The following is a 15797-nucleotide window of genomic DNA, read 5'->3' on the forward strand; positions in this document are numbered from 1 at the left end:
TGGAGAAGACCATAAGGAAACCAAGGGATCAATTTTCCATCCCTAAGAAAAAAGACATTAGATAGTGAAGAGACCAAGACAAACATTGAGCTTAGTGAATAAAAGACTAGAAAGATGGATACTTCCCTCTAAGTTTTAGTCCACTGCAGATGAAGATGAAGAGGAAGACATAACTACACCACTGGAGTAGAGCAAAAGGAAACCAAGGGATCACATTTCCATCTCTCAGACATAGAGGCCAATGGAAGAAGCAGAGGGTGATGATGCCAACGACGAAGAGGAGGAAAATAGAGACAAACCGCTAGAACAAAAAAAATGGAAAGATTAGAAAAAATAAAGCAATGTAAGAGGAGGACAACTACAGATCAAGTGGATCTGGACGACACCATGCAACAACATATCCACAAGGTCCTCAAATGAAAAGCAGAGAAGAGAGCTCAATAGGAGTCTAGAAAGTAAAAAATAGATGACCTTGAATCCTCAAAAAACTCCTCAAAGGGCTAGGAAAAGAACGACAAAGAATTGTCATGGTAGGAGACAGATGTGGATCCCTTAGAGATCCACACAACAAATGTCCCACCTCTCTCCCCCAAGCCGACCACACCTCCTCCTACTCAAAACACCAAAGATGAAACTGAAAAACAAAACACAAAGCCAGAGAAACCACCACAGGATCATCCTACTATTGAAGATAAAGAAAACAATAAAGAGACAAGAAATGGAGCCACACAACTTCCGATTGCTACAGTGCAACAAGATTCTATAGAACGGCAAGAAGATAACCAAGAGAGGGAACTGAAAAGACAGAGTAGGCTCCCATAGCTAATCAAAATCAAGAGAAGAAAGAGATGCAAAAGGTGAAAGAACCGGAGGCTAGCACTTGTCAACAACAAATCACATAAAAAAGAGGGCCAATGGGGCCACGCTCAAAGGAAATCATTAAAAGTGGGTCCATATTATTTCAAGAACTTGACATTGACACGAATTTAGAACATGTCATTAGAATAGATTGTTTGGAATGGATTTCTCCACTAGTATGGATACATTTCCTTGGTCTATCTTTATACCAAAACAAGTGGAATCTTCATTGGTTCTACACACACAACCAACACAAACAATTTCATTGTCACGTATCATGTGCACTTTCTCCCCAGATTCAAAATCCGTCCAAACAAATGAAAAAAGGATAGAAAAGTTGAAGCTTAAAACCACAACATGCAAACTACAATGGACTTCTCTCTCTCTCTCTCTCTCTCTCTCTCTCTCTCTCTCTCTCTCTCTCTCTCTCTCTGTGTGTGTGTGTGTGTGTGTGTGTGTGTGTGTGTGTGTGTGTGGCGCGAGAGCAATGCTTGAATTTTTTTCCCCCAAAAACTAGGCAAATCTATAGATGAGAAATTTTAGAGGTAGATTGACTAAATTTGAAGGCTTTCAAAAAAAAAAACCTCTAAATTTTGTAGTCTTTCTCACCTTTAAATTGAAAAGTTGGAGGTAAATCTAAGAATTTGAAGATTACACTAAGCCTATATTTTTTTTAGCATAGGGCGAGAGGCCTCTCTCTCTCTCTCTCTCTCTCTCTCACACACACACACACACACACACACAAATGTGCCTCGCTTAGCCTTGAGCTGGTTAAGAAATCAAAATAGCCGGTTGAAAGGAGAAGAAGAAGGAGAAAATTTGCTTGAATATTATTGAAAAATAGAAATGATTAAAAATACCAATTATTTTTTAAAAATTCCTGTTTGAATCTATTCTGAAGGGAATTTTGTATGTTTGTGAAATTGATTTTTTTTCAAACACTAACACACACACACACACACATGTACACACACACACACACTACAGGGCTTGCACATTGATAATGTATGTGTGTGTGTGTGTGTCTATCCTATTGACATCTCTAACGTTGGGTGGAGACTCTCTCTCTCTATCTCTCAATGTTCTCTCTCTCTCTCTCTCTCTCTCTCTCTCTCACACACACACACACACACACAAACACACACACACAAAGTACACACATAATCACAATTGACATAGCTTCGATAGATTTAATTTAAAATTCTTTCGATAAAAGAAAACGTTTTGGCACTCTTTGGGACCTCTCTCTCTCTCTCTCTCTCTCTCTCTCTCTCACACACACACACACACCTTTCCATTTTTTTAGCTATGCGAGACCACTCCTTGATTAAAATTGGGATTTAGTGTATTAAATGCAAAATTTTAACTAGATTTCAAGGTCTTCTTGAAGTGAATTAGTAAAATTTTGCTAGGGTACATACAAACAATTTTAAATTCTACCAAAAACAAAGTTGAGCCACCATTGAATTGGCTTTCAAAAGGAAAAGGAAAGTCTTGAAAAAGCAGAGTCAAACTTTGTTTTATTATTTGAAAGGTTGAAAAGGCTCACAGATTACAACATTCCAAGCTTCAAAGAAATGAGAGATTTAATAGCTTGCACCTTCACCCCAATGGGAAAAGCTCCCCACAGCACTTTCCAGATGAATAAGATTTTCTCTTTTTTTTTTCTTTTTTTTTATAGCAAAACTCACAATTGTGAGTGAATTATATTGAACAACTCAAAAAATTACAAGGTCTTGTCATCCTTTTGTTGAGCCATGACATCATCTAGGGACTATAATTACATTGGCTATCAGGGCAGCCACCCCCACCAACTCGCCTCTTCCACCTCGATACACAGGGTCCATAAAGTTATCCTTTTGAGATCTTTTATTTTTCGATGGCCAAGATTTTTCCCCATCCTAGGCATTCCATCTGCTGACAACAAGGCACAAGTAGTCCTAGACCAATCCTCCGAGTGTTGCTTACGCCTCAGCGTCCATATTAGCACTTTGATTTCTTGAGTAATTTCTGTGAAGCTTGCCACCTCAAAACCTCCTTCATACACACACGGTGATTCCTTGTCTGCCATATATTATGTAAGAAGAAGTATCTGACGATTTGAGTGCTAACGAGGAGGACAGGAATTCTTGAATTCTGCCTCCAAGGAATAGGTCAGCCTTGAAGAATCTAATTTTCCATGTTCTTTGGACCCACTTGCATATTTGCCCTGTGAGGCCTTTAATAGTTGGGCAATCCATGAATAGGTGAAGATTCAGGAAAGAATGGGTCAGGAAAGAATGGGTCAGGAAAGAATGGGTCAGATCTATGCTTGGGGTGCAGGATGGCTAGAGAATAAGATTTTCTCTTAAGTGAAGGAGTGAATGACACATGGACGGTCTCTCCTTCCTTGAAAAATTCAAGTTGCTTCATATATAGTATAGATACTTAGTCTCTTTAATAAACTTAACTTCGTACTACCAAGTTTTTGAGGGTTGAAGAGTCTCTCTCTCTCTCTCTCTCTCTCTCTCTCTCTCCCCCGTGCGGTGGCGAGAGCAATGTTTGAATTTTTTGTCACAAAAACTTGGCAAATCTATAGATGAGAAATTTAAGAGGTAAATTGACTAAATTTGAAGGGTTTTTTATAAAAAAACTCTAAATTTTGTAGGCTTTCTCACCCTTAAATTGAAAAGTTGGAGGTAAATCTAAGAATTTGAAGATTACACTAAACCTAGATTTTTTTTTTAGCATACGACGAAAGACCTCTCTCTCTCTCTCTCTCTCACACACACACACACACACACACACACACCCCATTGTTCGGGAAAAGTGTGCCTCAACTTAGCCTTGAGATGATCAAGAAATCAAAATAGCCGGTTGAAAGGAGGATAAGAAGGAGAAAATTTGCTTGAATATTATTAAAAAATAAAAATATTGCAAAAAATATAAATTATTTTATAAAAGTTCCTATTGAATCTACCCTAAACGGAATTTTGTATGTTTGTGAAATTGATTTTTTTTTACACTAACACACACATGCACACTACATGGCTTGCACATGAATGATGTATGTGTGTGTGTCTATCTTGTTGGCATCTCTAACATTGTGTGGAGACTCTCTCTCTCTCTCTCTCTCTCTCTCTCTCTCTCTCTCTCTTACTCACACACACACACACATACAATCACAATCGCCATAGCTTCAATAGATTAAAAAAAAAGTTTTGGCACTTTCTTTGAGACCTACCTCTCTCTTTGTCTCCCTCTCTTACACACACACACACACATACAATCACAATCGCCATAGCTTTGATAGATCAAGAAAAAAGTTCTAGCACTCTCTTTGAGACTTCTCTCTCTCTCTCCTCTCTCTCTCTCTCTCTCTCTCACACACACACACACCTTTTCATTTTTGGGCTATTCTAGACCATTGTTGGATTAAATTTGAAATTTAGTGTATTAGTTGCAAAATGTTAGCTCTATTCCAAGGTGTTCTTGAAGTAAATCAATAAAATTTTGCTATAGTGTGCGTACAAACATTTTAAAATTTTATGGCCATTGGCTTACCAAAAACAAAGTTGAGCAACCCTTCAATTAGCTTTCAAAAGAAAAAGAAAAGTCTTGAAAAGTATAGTCAAACCTTGTTTTTTTTTTCCCCAAAACTCACAATTGTGAGTGAATTATATTAATCAACCCAAAAAATTACAATGTATTGTCATGCTCGTGTTGAGCCATGACATCATCGAAGGACCATAATTACCTCGGCAACGATCCCAACCAACTCGCCCCCTTATCTTTGATACAAAAGGTCCATTATCATGTTCTTCTGAGATCTTTTAATTACTGATAGCCAAGATTTTCCCCCATCCTACGCATACCCTCTGCTGACATCAAGGCACAAGTAGTCCTAGACCAATCCTCCGAGTGTTGCTTGCACCCGAGCATCCAAATTAGCACTTTGCTTTCTTGTATAATTTCTGCGAAGCTTGCCACCTCAAGACCTCCTTCAAACACACGGTGGTTCCTTGTCTGCCAGACATTATGCAAGAAGAAGTACGTGACGACTTGAGTGCTGATGAGGATAGCAGGACCACCTGAATTCTTTCCTCCAAGGAATAGATCAGCCTTGTAGAAACCAATTTTCCATGTTCTTTGGACCCATTTACATATTTTCCCTGCGAGGCCTTTGATAGTTTGGCAATCCATGAAGAGGTGGGCTAGATCTTCACTAGCCAACCTACACCCCAAGCATCGATCTGACCCCATCCCTCTTTCCTGAATCTTCACCCCCGTCGGTAGACCACCCCAAATTACCTTCCATAAAGATACCTTCACATGCTACGGAACCTTTGGATTCCAGATGTTCTCCATTACTTGCTCCCACATTTCTTGCGACTATTGTTTTTTCCATATCTTTTTGAGCGGGCTAGACGAATTCTTCTTCTGCATCATTGTATTGTAAATGTATTTCGTATGAGGTTTCCCTAAAAGACTGCTTTCGGGCCATTTCCAGGCGTTCCAGTCAAACTCCGAATCATAGATCGGCATCACTATATTGCCAAGCTCTTTCCTCACTTTGTGGACCAGCAAGACCTCCAAGCTATTCAGTTGGAACTGGGTAGCCAGGAGATCAATGGTTTTCCAACTTTTGTTGTCACTGTCCTAGAAGTTCCCCAGTTGATTCAGATCCTTATTATTCAGCTTCCTGGCTGTCTCTATCCAATAGGGAATTTGTGGCGGATCTACAACTTTGGAAAGCCAGGGGGACCAATGCAAAATGGAGTTCTTGAAGTATCTAGTTTTTTCCCCCCACTTTAAGACTCCTACTGCTCTGCTGCATTTTCTTACCAATTCTCCTGAGCTGCCCCCCAATCTTAGGGTAGTCCACGTCGGGGCTAACAGCTTGTCATGAACCTCCACCCCTCTCCACTTTCCACCTCTCAAACCAAGTTGAGATTCTCCTATCATATCTTTGATCATGATAGCCCAAACTTGATCCTATTTAGCCAAGGAAACAACAAATTTGGCGCAGCAAGATTTTGCATGGGCCGAAGGGCGCAGAATTCCCAGGCCTCCTTGATTCCTCGGCCGAGCAACTAATTCCTTACGGGACCATTGCCATGGCGTGGAGGATTTCGTGTTATTTTTCCATAAAAACCTTTTCATTGGTTTTATGAACTCTTTCCAGTGACACTTAGCCATCTTGAGAAGCGGACTAGTGAAGGCAATATAAGAAAGCATATAGGCATTTATCACTTTTATCCGACTTGAGAAAGGGAGAAGAGCATACTCCCACCTACTCATTTTTGTTTTGATTTTTTCTAGCACCCACTCAAGTCTTTGCTTGTGAGTTACGTCCACCCCCAAGGGGGCTCCTAGATGTCTGAAGATATTCCCTTTTGTGACAATCTCCTGTGACCAGTCAGAAGGGTCAAATGAGTCGTTTTCCGATGGGGAGATCAGCCTTGACTTCTCTATATTACACTGCGACCCCGAAGCTACTGAGAATATTTGTACAATCTCCAAAGCTTTCCTTATGACCTGGGGGCACGCCTTCAACAAGAGGAGAGAATCGTTTGCAAAAAGTTTTGCTAGGAGTTGGTTGTTTCCTGGAAACTCCAGGCCGTGCAACTCCCCTCGTTTCGCACTAGCTTCGAGCTTTGTGATTAAAGGATGTTATCCTATGGCAAATAGCAGGGGGGACAGAGGGCATCCCTGTTTAATAGACCTTTTGACCTCAAAAGAGCCCACAATTCTATCGTTGAATAGGAGCTCTAACTGGCTCCGAGCTCCCAGTATAGTTACCAGTCGACATAAGCGCGGCCCAAAGCCCAAAGCTTCCATGACAGCTTCTATATATGTCCATGTTATTCTGTCATAAGCCTTATCCAGGTCCAACTGTAGCAATACACACTCGTGCTTTGTGACAGTTGCATACTCGATGCCCACCATTGTTGCCAAGATGTTATCGTAAATGGACCTTCCTTTGATGAACCCATGCTGATGGGGAGAGATGATCTTGGTTAGTAAGGGGGCTAGTTTGAGGGCTACAACTTTAGCAATAATTTTGAGGCCACCGACATCATCGTTATAGGGTGCCAGTGTTTTAGTTGAGAACAACAGATATGTTTGTTGATGGGTTCGATAAGCCCTCTCTTTACACTTATCTCCAACGACCCTTCGACAATGGCTTTATTGGCCAACCTTGTGATTAGGACATTGAGATCATCCAAAAATTCTCTAAAGAATTCCACCGTCCAGGGGACTTTTCCTTGCCAATGGCTTGCAATGCTAGTGAACATTCATCCTCCGAAAATTCCCTTTCCAAGAAATTAGCTTCCGAGTGGGGAATCTTCTTCTTGACACTCTGAAGTAAGGACCCTCTGGCTTCTTCCACTTCTTGGGACTGGATCTCTGGCCGTCCAATGATTTGACTAAGATAGCTCAGCATCAAACCAGCCATCTCATCCTGGTTATGAACTGCAGTCCCTTTCTCATCATCGAGCGAGCGGACGTGGCCTTGGCTCCTCTTGATTTTTAAAGCCCTAAAGAAATGCGCTTGATTAGAGGCTTCAAGTTGAAGGGAAGTCTCCCTAGAGAGAAGCCTTGCCTTTCTGATATCTTCTAATTGCTCATCAGCAAGGTTAGATTTGGCTTCGAGCCATCGTTTGTGCTCAGCCTCACTAGCAAGCCCCTTGTCTTTTCTGGAGGTAAGCAATTGTACCTCCGTAGTAAGATGATGTAGGTGTGCCTCCTTAACTTTCTTGATTCGGGGGCCCGAGGTTTTGATTGCTTTCTAAATGCTCTGAACAAAGAGGTCCCATGCCTTGTGTTTGTGGAGGTCGACATCTTTTTTGAGCTTACCTAGTGCTTTCTTGGTTAGATTCCTAAAAAGAGGGTCTTTGAATAGGTGTTCCCCTGTTACTAACAGTTTTTTTCCAACTCTTGGGGTCTGCTCCTCCCCTATATTCTTCTTAAAATGTCTGTGCAGAGGTATGTGATCCGAAAGGCTTTTTGTTGGGACTACCTTCATCTCCATCAACGACGATATCCAGTCAACTTGGTGTGAGCAATAGCATCTGTCCAGCCTGGAGGCAATGCGGGCATACTGGAGGCTTGTGTAGGTGAACCCAGGCATGCTATTCCATGGGCTGATTTCCCATAAGTCGATCATCACCCATTTTTTCACACAGACTTTGCCATTTAGACCTTTCCGAGCCAGCCATCATACTGGAGGATCCTGTTCTATCCCTGCTCTTTTCTACCATATTGAAGTCACCAACCAACAACCACTCAACTTCAATAGGAGTATCTCTAAGATGCATCCATAGTTTAGCTGTGTCTTTTGCATTGCAAGGGTCGTACACATTCACAATGGTGAAGGAATGCCCTTCCTATCTGATTCTAATCCCCAAGATTTTTCGGGATGGGTGGTTAGAACCAGCTTCGGCCCCAATTCTCTGTCCACAATGCTAAGGACACCACTGAAACCGTTACTTCCTTCTCCATAGAATACTAGTTTATTTCCTAGCGCATGCTTTCTCTTGCTATGGGCATCTAAGTGGTGTTCCTAGATGGCTCAATAGTTGATTCCTTATCCTTTCTTATTTCCTCCCAGAATAGGGTACTCTTCTTACGGGTTTTCAACCCCTTTATGTTCCAAGATTCAATAGTGAGAGACTCCATCATTAATGAGGGGTTCATTGAGAAAGAGGAACGAATTCTTCAGCATCCGAATCATTCCCCCCGCCCTCTCCTTGGTCTTAGGAGAATCCGGGGGTTCGAATTCTGGGGATTTCTTTTCCTGTAGTGCTGCAAAAGGATTATGCAGTGGGATAGTGAACCCCCCTCCTTTTAATGGGGTGGAAGACGGACTAGATCCTTTCACCTCAAGTGTTCTCACGACTTGAAGTACTTTGGAGTCTCTTGCCACTGCCTTCACCCTTTTGGCTCTTTTCAGACCAAGGACTTGAACAGTCGTCCCGGTTGTCATTGTCATAAATTTTGGGGTAGCCGCGAGAAAAATGATTTTATTATCATTGCATGCACCTTCGGAAATTCATTGTATGGGAATCGATTCCTCCACAGTCTTTTCCTGCATTTTTACATCCATCATACCTTCTTTATCCTTCTCTGCATTTTCTCCTTTGTTACTCCCTGCTCGCTTCTCTAGCCCTTCCATCTGGGTTTCCATTTTACTAGTAGCTTGTGCTGCCGGAGCTGCAGTACCCTTAGATTTCAAGGGGCAATCCTTGGCAAAGTGTCCAAAGTTGTTGCATTCAAATCATGCTCCAAAGTATGTTCCAAAGTTGAGCGGAATAGTAACAGGCTCAGTGCCGACATTGATTACCATGCTCTTAGGTGGCGTGTTAAACGCATCCCATCTTATACAAACCCTGTTTGAGGTTCTGCCAAACCCTCTCTTGCTAGGTATAAACAAGGGAGTGCCCAGTTGACTAGCGAGCATCATGAGATTATCCCAGAGACAGCTAGGCAATCTCACAAACTCCACCCAGACTGGATGGAACCCTTGTATAGATTCAGTTGAGTCAAACACTGGCTCCTAAGGCACCACACAGACCGTAGTCCTATTAAATACTAGGGGCCCTTTGTCATGGATCTTTCCCACATCGGAGGCCTCTTTGAATCTCACTGAACAAAACCCTTTATCTAGGTAAAAAGTACTTTCAACTGCTCCTCCATGACCAAGAATTGAGGGCCCTGAAGCCATTGAATCATCTCAAACCTGTTTGGGATTCTTCCACTGAACCCAAAAACCAGCGTTAGCTGAGCTTGCCTGGCTAACTTTTTTTTGATAAGCGTCGGTGGAATCGCTATAGTAATAGCCTCGGCAACCTCCACCTGCTGTGGCAAAGACTTTCTTAAAGTAGAATAGGCCCGATCTGCCAACCCATCTTCAACCAGCCCACTGTGGTCTGTTTGGGAGCACGTTCTTTTGTTTTTGTTAGGGCCGGCCTCAATCATTTTTGTGACTTCCATGAGCTCTTGCTTAAGTCTAGCTCTTGTATTCTGCAGCTTTCCGATATCCCATTCACCCAACACCCCTTTTGATGCGCCTTTTTTTGAATCCATATAGTTAGGCCCCTTGAGTATGCTATCAAACGAGATGCCTGGCCTGCAAGCTGCACATGCATTTGACGCTTTATTCACGCTCGTAGAGATGGGACCCCGAGGGACCCTCTCTTTGAGAGTTTTCACCTGAAATTTGAACCCTTGAGCTGAGGCCATTTTGTCCCTTGTTTCCTCCAAAGGAACTTTTTTGATCGAGACAATTTTGTCCTTTTCGCTCGATACTGCTTTTGGCAAATTGGGACTCTACATTGTTGCATCCTCCAACGGTCTCACGATCGAGCCGTTGCCTTCATCCATTGGCACAACTAGCTCCATTTCGGGTATTTTACCCGTCGCTAGCATTTTTGAAAATTCGACTATATCTAATTCTATTCTCATGTGACTTGGTTAACCTCTAGCCCCACAAAGCAACAAAGCTTTCAAGCTCTTAAACCAGCAACAATACCTTTAATAACTTATTAATTACATTCAAAGGCAAGAACAACAATTATTTTATAAGGCAAGTGACGATTATTAACTTGGCAACAAGAAAAGCGATTATTTTAAAAGGCTGATGACGATTATTAACTTGGGATGGGAGAATCGCGATTATTGAGTTCCTTGAAGGGTTTAGGGTGTAAGATCAGACTGCGGCGATTCCACTAAGGCCTATCTCTAGAGCTTTGTCTACTCCCAGATTGCGATGGAGAACTTTCTAAGCGCAAAGACCTCCACACACACTCAGGCAGCGTCTTGAGGTAATGTGTATCTTGTGCAGCTAATCACTCTCGCTGTGTGCACAGATACCTCCAAACACACTTAGGCAACGTCTTCAGGTACTTTGTATCTTGCGCAGCTAACTCACTCTCACTGTGTTCGTCTTGAGGTACTATGTATCTTGCACAGCTAACTCACTCCCGCTGTGTTCACCCAGTCAAACCTTGTTTTATGAAAGGCTAAAAGTTGAAAGGTTGAAAAACTCACATATTCTAAGCTTCAAAGAAATGAGAGATTTAATAAATTTTTCTCTTAAGGAACCGGTGAATGACACATGGAGGGTATTTCCTTCCTTGAAAAATTCAAGCTCCTTCATATATAGTATAGTTGACTTTTTCTCAACACTAACACACACACACTACATGGCTTGCATATGGATCACTTATGTGTGTGTGTGTCTATCTTGTTGTCATCTATGATGTTGGGTGGAGACTCCCTCTCTCTCTCTCTCTCTTACTCATACACACACACACATACAATCACAATCTCCATAGCTTCGATAGATCAAGAAATTTTTTTTGGCACTCTCTTTGAGACCTACCTCTTTCTCTCTCTCTTACACACTCACACACACACATACAATCACAATCGTCATAGCTTTGATAGATCAAAGCTTTGATAGCTTTGATAGATTTCAAGGTGGTCTTGAAATACATCAATAATTTTTTTCCGGTGTACATACAAACATTTTAAATTTTGAACTTTTATGGCCATTGGTTTTCCCCAAAAAATTTAAGCCACCTTCAATTGGCTTTGAAAAGGAAAAGGAATGTCTTTAAAAGTAGTAGAGTCAAACCTTGTTTTACGAAAGGTTGAAAAGACTCACAGATTCCAAGCTTGAAAGAAATGAGAGATTTAATAAAGTTTTCCTTTAAGTAATGGAGTCAATGACACATGGAGGGTCTTCCCTTAAAAAATTTAAGTTGCTTTCATATATAGTACGAGTACGATTGGCTGCCTTCGGCGACCTCCCCCCTCTCTCTCTCTCTCTCTCTCCATCGCATGCTTATCTTACTTTTGGAATTTAGCCTTCATCTTGCAATTAGAGAAACGTGTAAAGGGTTACTACCTCCGCAATATTAGGTTAGTACATAGTAGATTTTTTCTGAACACTAACACACACACACACACACACACACACACACACTACATGGCTTGCACATGGATGACGTATGTGTGTGTCTATCTTGTTGGCATCTCTGATGTTGGGTGGAGTCTCTCTCTCTCTCTCTCTCTCTCTCTCTCTCTCTCTGTCACAATCGCCATAGGATGGAGCTGTTGGTAACCTAGTTAATCTTCAACACCTCATGCTTGGCTTGAATAATTTTAGCGGACCCTTGCCATCAAATTTATCTGCATGTACAAAGCTCAAGCTTTTCGATGCGAGAGGTAATAGCTTTCAAGGCAACCTTGATTTGACACGGTTTAACATGTTGCCACGTTGGAGATCTTAAATCTTTCTGGCAACTTCTTTCACGGTTCTATTCCTTTATCCTTGGCTGGATGCATTGCCTTGCAAGGCTTGAACCTCGGTAGTAACATCTTCAATGGTGCTATCCCTATGGAATTGAGTGGCTTCCAAAACCTATCTACACTAGCACTCTCCACTAATAACTTGAATGGGAGCATGCAGTCTTTGGTTGGGACTAAACATTTGATCATCATATTTTAAAAAAAAATCATTTTGATGAGACCATCCCATAGACATTTGAGCTGGGTGAGGGGCTTTCAAATTTACAAGTACTGGCTCCTGGATACCTCCAGCTCCGAGGACACTTCCCTAAATGGCTAAAGAAATGTACAAAGCTATAGGGTCTAGACCTCTCTTGGAACCACTTAGAGGGAACAATTCCTAGCTGGCTCGGGCTAGGAATTGGACATGTGCCAGGAGAGATTTTTGGATTGCTCACTTTGATGCATGGAAATAAGAATTTGACAGGATTAGAGATTAACCTTAAAATTAAGCATAAACCAGGTCCTACGAGTTTCCCCATTTAAGGGAAACCCCCCCTCCCCCCCCCCCCCCACTAGCGACCTTGCTAGTGCTCGGGGTGAGGGTGCGTTCATATGAGAGAGAGAGAGAGAGAGAGAGAGAGAGAGAGAGAGAGAGAGAGGGACAAAGGTAAAAGTGGGCGGCTAGGCGGGGCAAAGCTAGAGGAAGGAGAGATGAGAGGGCCAAGTAAAAGGGCTCAAGCCCGCGGGCGGGCAATGGCAACTCAAGCAAGGCGTGCAAAGAGCAAGTAGGCGACCAAACCCGGCGGACAAGAACAAACAGAGAAGTGTCCTCCATGCAATCATGCCAAAAAGGGAATATGCCAAGTGTAACCAATGTACCAAATATTAATGTGAGGTCAAAGATGGATTGCACGAGCTGAGGAAGCTCCATTTTTTTCTTTCTTTGGGGACATAAAAGGGGTATTTTCCACTTAACAAGGGTTGTTGGTTCTTTTTGGGTTTTTGGGGAGAGTCAATTTTCAAACATTCTTGGGAGGGCCTTTTGGGGAACCGAGAGAAGCGATGGGAAGCTCTTCTACTAGAGAGCGGTTCGATAAGGGAAGGGAAAGGCAAGAAGAGCGTCAAGAGCACAACTAAATTGGATGGTGGGACAACTTGGGGAATAATTCTGAGGCGAGGGTTGCAATTCGAAAGGCATACCAAAGCGGGCGTATGGAACATGATTGTAAAAGAGTAGGCAGAAATCTTACAATGTATCTGTTGTCAGTTGTCAGCATCTCTTGAGTTTGAAAGCTTTGTTTCTTCATCATTTCAATAAATATTGTTCTTATTTGTAGTCTTCTCTCTCAAACTCTCTTGAATCATTAGTATTATGTGTATTAAACTATTAGTTACATCTATTTGCACTCTGTTATCCTAGTTTGAGCACATGCTAAACTCTTGTCTACAGCCAAAGGCCCGGTGCTTTCCCGGTCAACCCTAGAGAACTACGCACTCTGACAACGTCTTATGTTCTATCACAAATATTTTAAAATATTTTGGATTTTTAACCTGTTTTATTGGATCTAGATTATTTTCTTAGGAGTTACTTGTTTTTATTGTATTTTACACAATTAAACATAGCCTTTTAAAGTAAAAATGATTATCGATCTGAATGAATATAATCTTGCATAATCTTTTATAAGTCTTTAAGGTAGGGTATGGTTTTTTTGAACTAGTGTTGATACAAGATGCGGAAGGGGATGTGGGTAGACAATTAGATGCCAATGGCACCGGCACAATCATGCGCATGGTATTGAATGCCAAGTATGCTCATCTGATTGGCATTCTCCATGAGGTGCTGGTGAAAGATGCAAGGGTTGGAACAGGCTCTTTTGGTGTTTGCACATTATACACCATTAAAGACATCTCTTTCTTTCCAGAGCACATTACATATGTAGGAAAATGATACAAGGGAGGGAGTGAGGCAAAATTTGCTAGCTTCCAAATAGAGCAAGGAATGCCAACACTTCACCCCTCCATTGTAAGATGCATTAGCTTTACCACCGAGGCTCCCTGGATCACAATCTTTCAATACCACAATGGGGGCACCTTGGAGAACATGTTGTGCCGCCTGCTATTCCCCCATAGAGCGTTCAGATGCTTCATGCAAAGGCTACAACATGGTTGGAGATCTCTGCCACCAGCAAATTAGAACGTACAGGAGATAGAGAGTACACGGATAAAAGCAGTGATTGAGAAGATGCCAGTAATCTTACATGCTTTAATTGATGGCATTGCGGTTGCTCACTCAGCTGGTATAGTGCACAATGACCGCATATGTTGTGAGCATAATCCCACTCTTTGACCGGGGCTTTTTTATTCTTTGTCTTCTTTGTACCATTTGTGCCGCCATTTTGCTCCATTGCTTTCAATTTAATATTGAAGGCATAAGAACTAGATGTTTAGTTATAAAAATATTTTTCTTCTTTTCAATATATTAGAAAAACATTCACTAAGAAAGTAATCAAATTTGCAAAGTATGAGATTTGCAATGCACTCTAGTCAATCCACATTTTGATCACATATGTTGCAAGCAAACATACACATTGCAATGCACTCTCTACACCGCATTATGAATACTTCAATGCAGTTATAAATATGATGATTATTTATACATCCTCTTCGATTTGCAAACAAGAAAACACATCTATTTTCAAATGCTACAAAGGATAATCAACTTCTATACTAAAACGATGATAATTATTTGCAAAACACACACGGAAGCAATAATATCTATGATTGGTCATGTCATGCACTAACAATCTTTTATAATACATAATGCTCTCCCTTTATAAAACAATGCAATGAAATACTCAACACAATTGAGGACTACTTGTACCCAATCAAGGATTGTAGCCCTCTTATGCATCCAATTCAATATATAAAATCCATTTTCACCTAATTAAGGATTATAGCTCTCATATTGTACATTGACAATATATATCAACTCAAATCTATGACAATGACAAATGCAAGACTTCAAGGATCTTTATATACTCTATACACTAGTACATGCATCTCACCCTTGACTACCGACTTGTCATTTATATATGCTCATCTTCTAAAACCATCTTCGGCCCTTTTATGGACCAATGGCTTCGTTGCAATGAGCATGAATCTCCAAATTCTCAATTGTTTTGGTTTCATACCTTTATGTTTGGTGAAGGATTTAAATATTTTTAGAAGTAGCTACCAAATAAAGAATCATGTTTGGCCCAAAAAAAGGATTTGTGACTCTGTAACCTTAGTGTATCCAAATGTCGGTTAGATGACTCTACCCGACATTTGGATACACTGTTAAGGCGGTTACGCCGCTAGCAGAAGCTAAATAGCGAGAACTCAACCAACAACAGAATTTGTCAGACGAGGGCGAAGCTTGACCCGCAGGCGCATGGAAACAACTAGGTGGGTGTCAAATCACCTACTCGACCTTCTAATGACAATCACTACTAAGGAAATCAAATCTAAGTTCTAAAATACGCAAGTGACTGAAATCCGTACTACGAACGAATGCTATACGAAACAGGATCTAGAATCATTGAATCGATCTCAAACTCAAGGGGAAGTCTATACACTAGGTAAGAACAACACCCTAAAGACTTGAACTGCAAAATCAA

The 15797-nt window shown here is 41.3% G+C and overlaps 1 pseudogene; it reads left to right on the forward strand.

The window, feature by feature from the left end:
* Positions 1–11844: 11844 nt before the first annotated feature.
* LOC147440629 (receptor-like protein 2) lies at positions 11845–12681 on the forward strand (annotated as a pseudogene).
* The last annotated feature ends 3116 nt before the right edge of the window (positions 12682–15797 follow it).

The sequence above is a fragment of the Adiantum capillus-veneris genome, chromosome 15 (assembly GCF_014529385.1).
Source record: "Adiantum capillus-veneris isolate H3 chromosome 15, ASM1452938v2, whole genome shotgun sequence".
NCBI lineage: Eukaryota > Viridiplantae > Streptophyta > Polypodiopsida > Polypodiales > Pteridaceae > Adiantum > Adiantum capillus-veneris.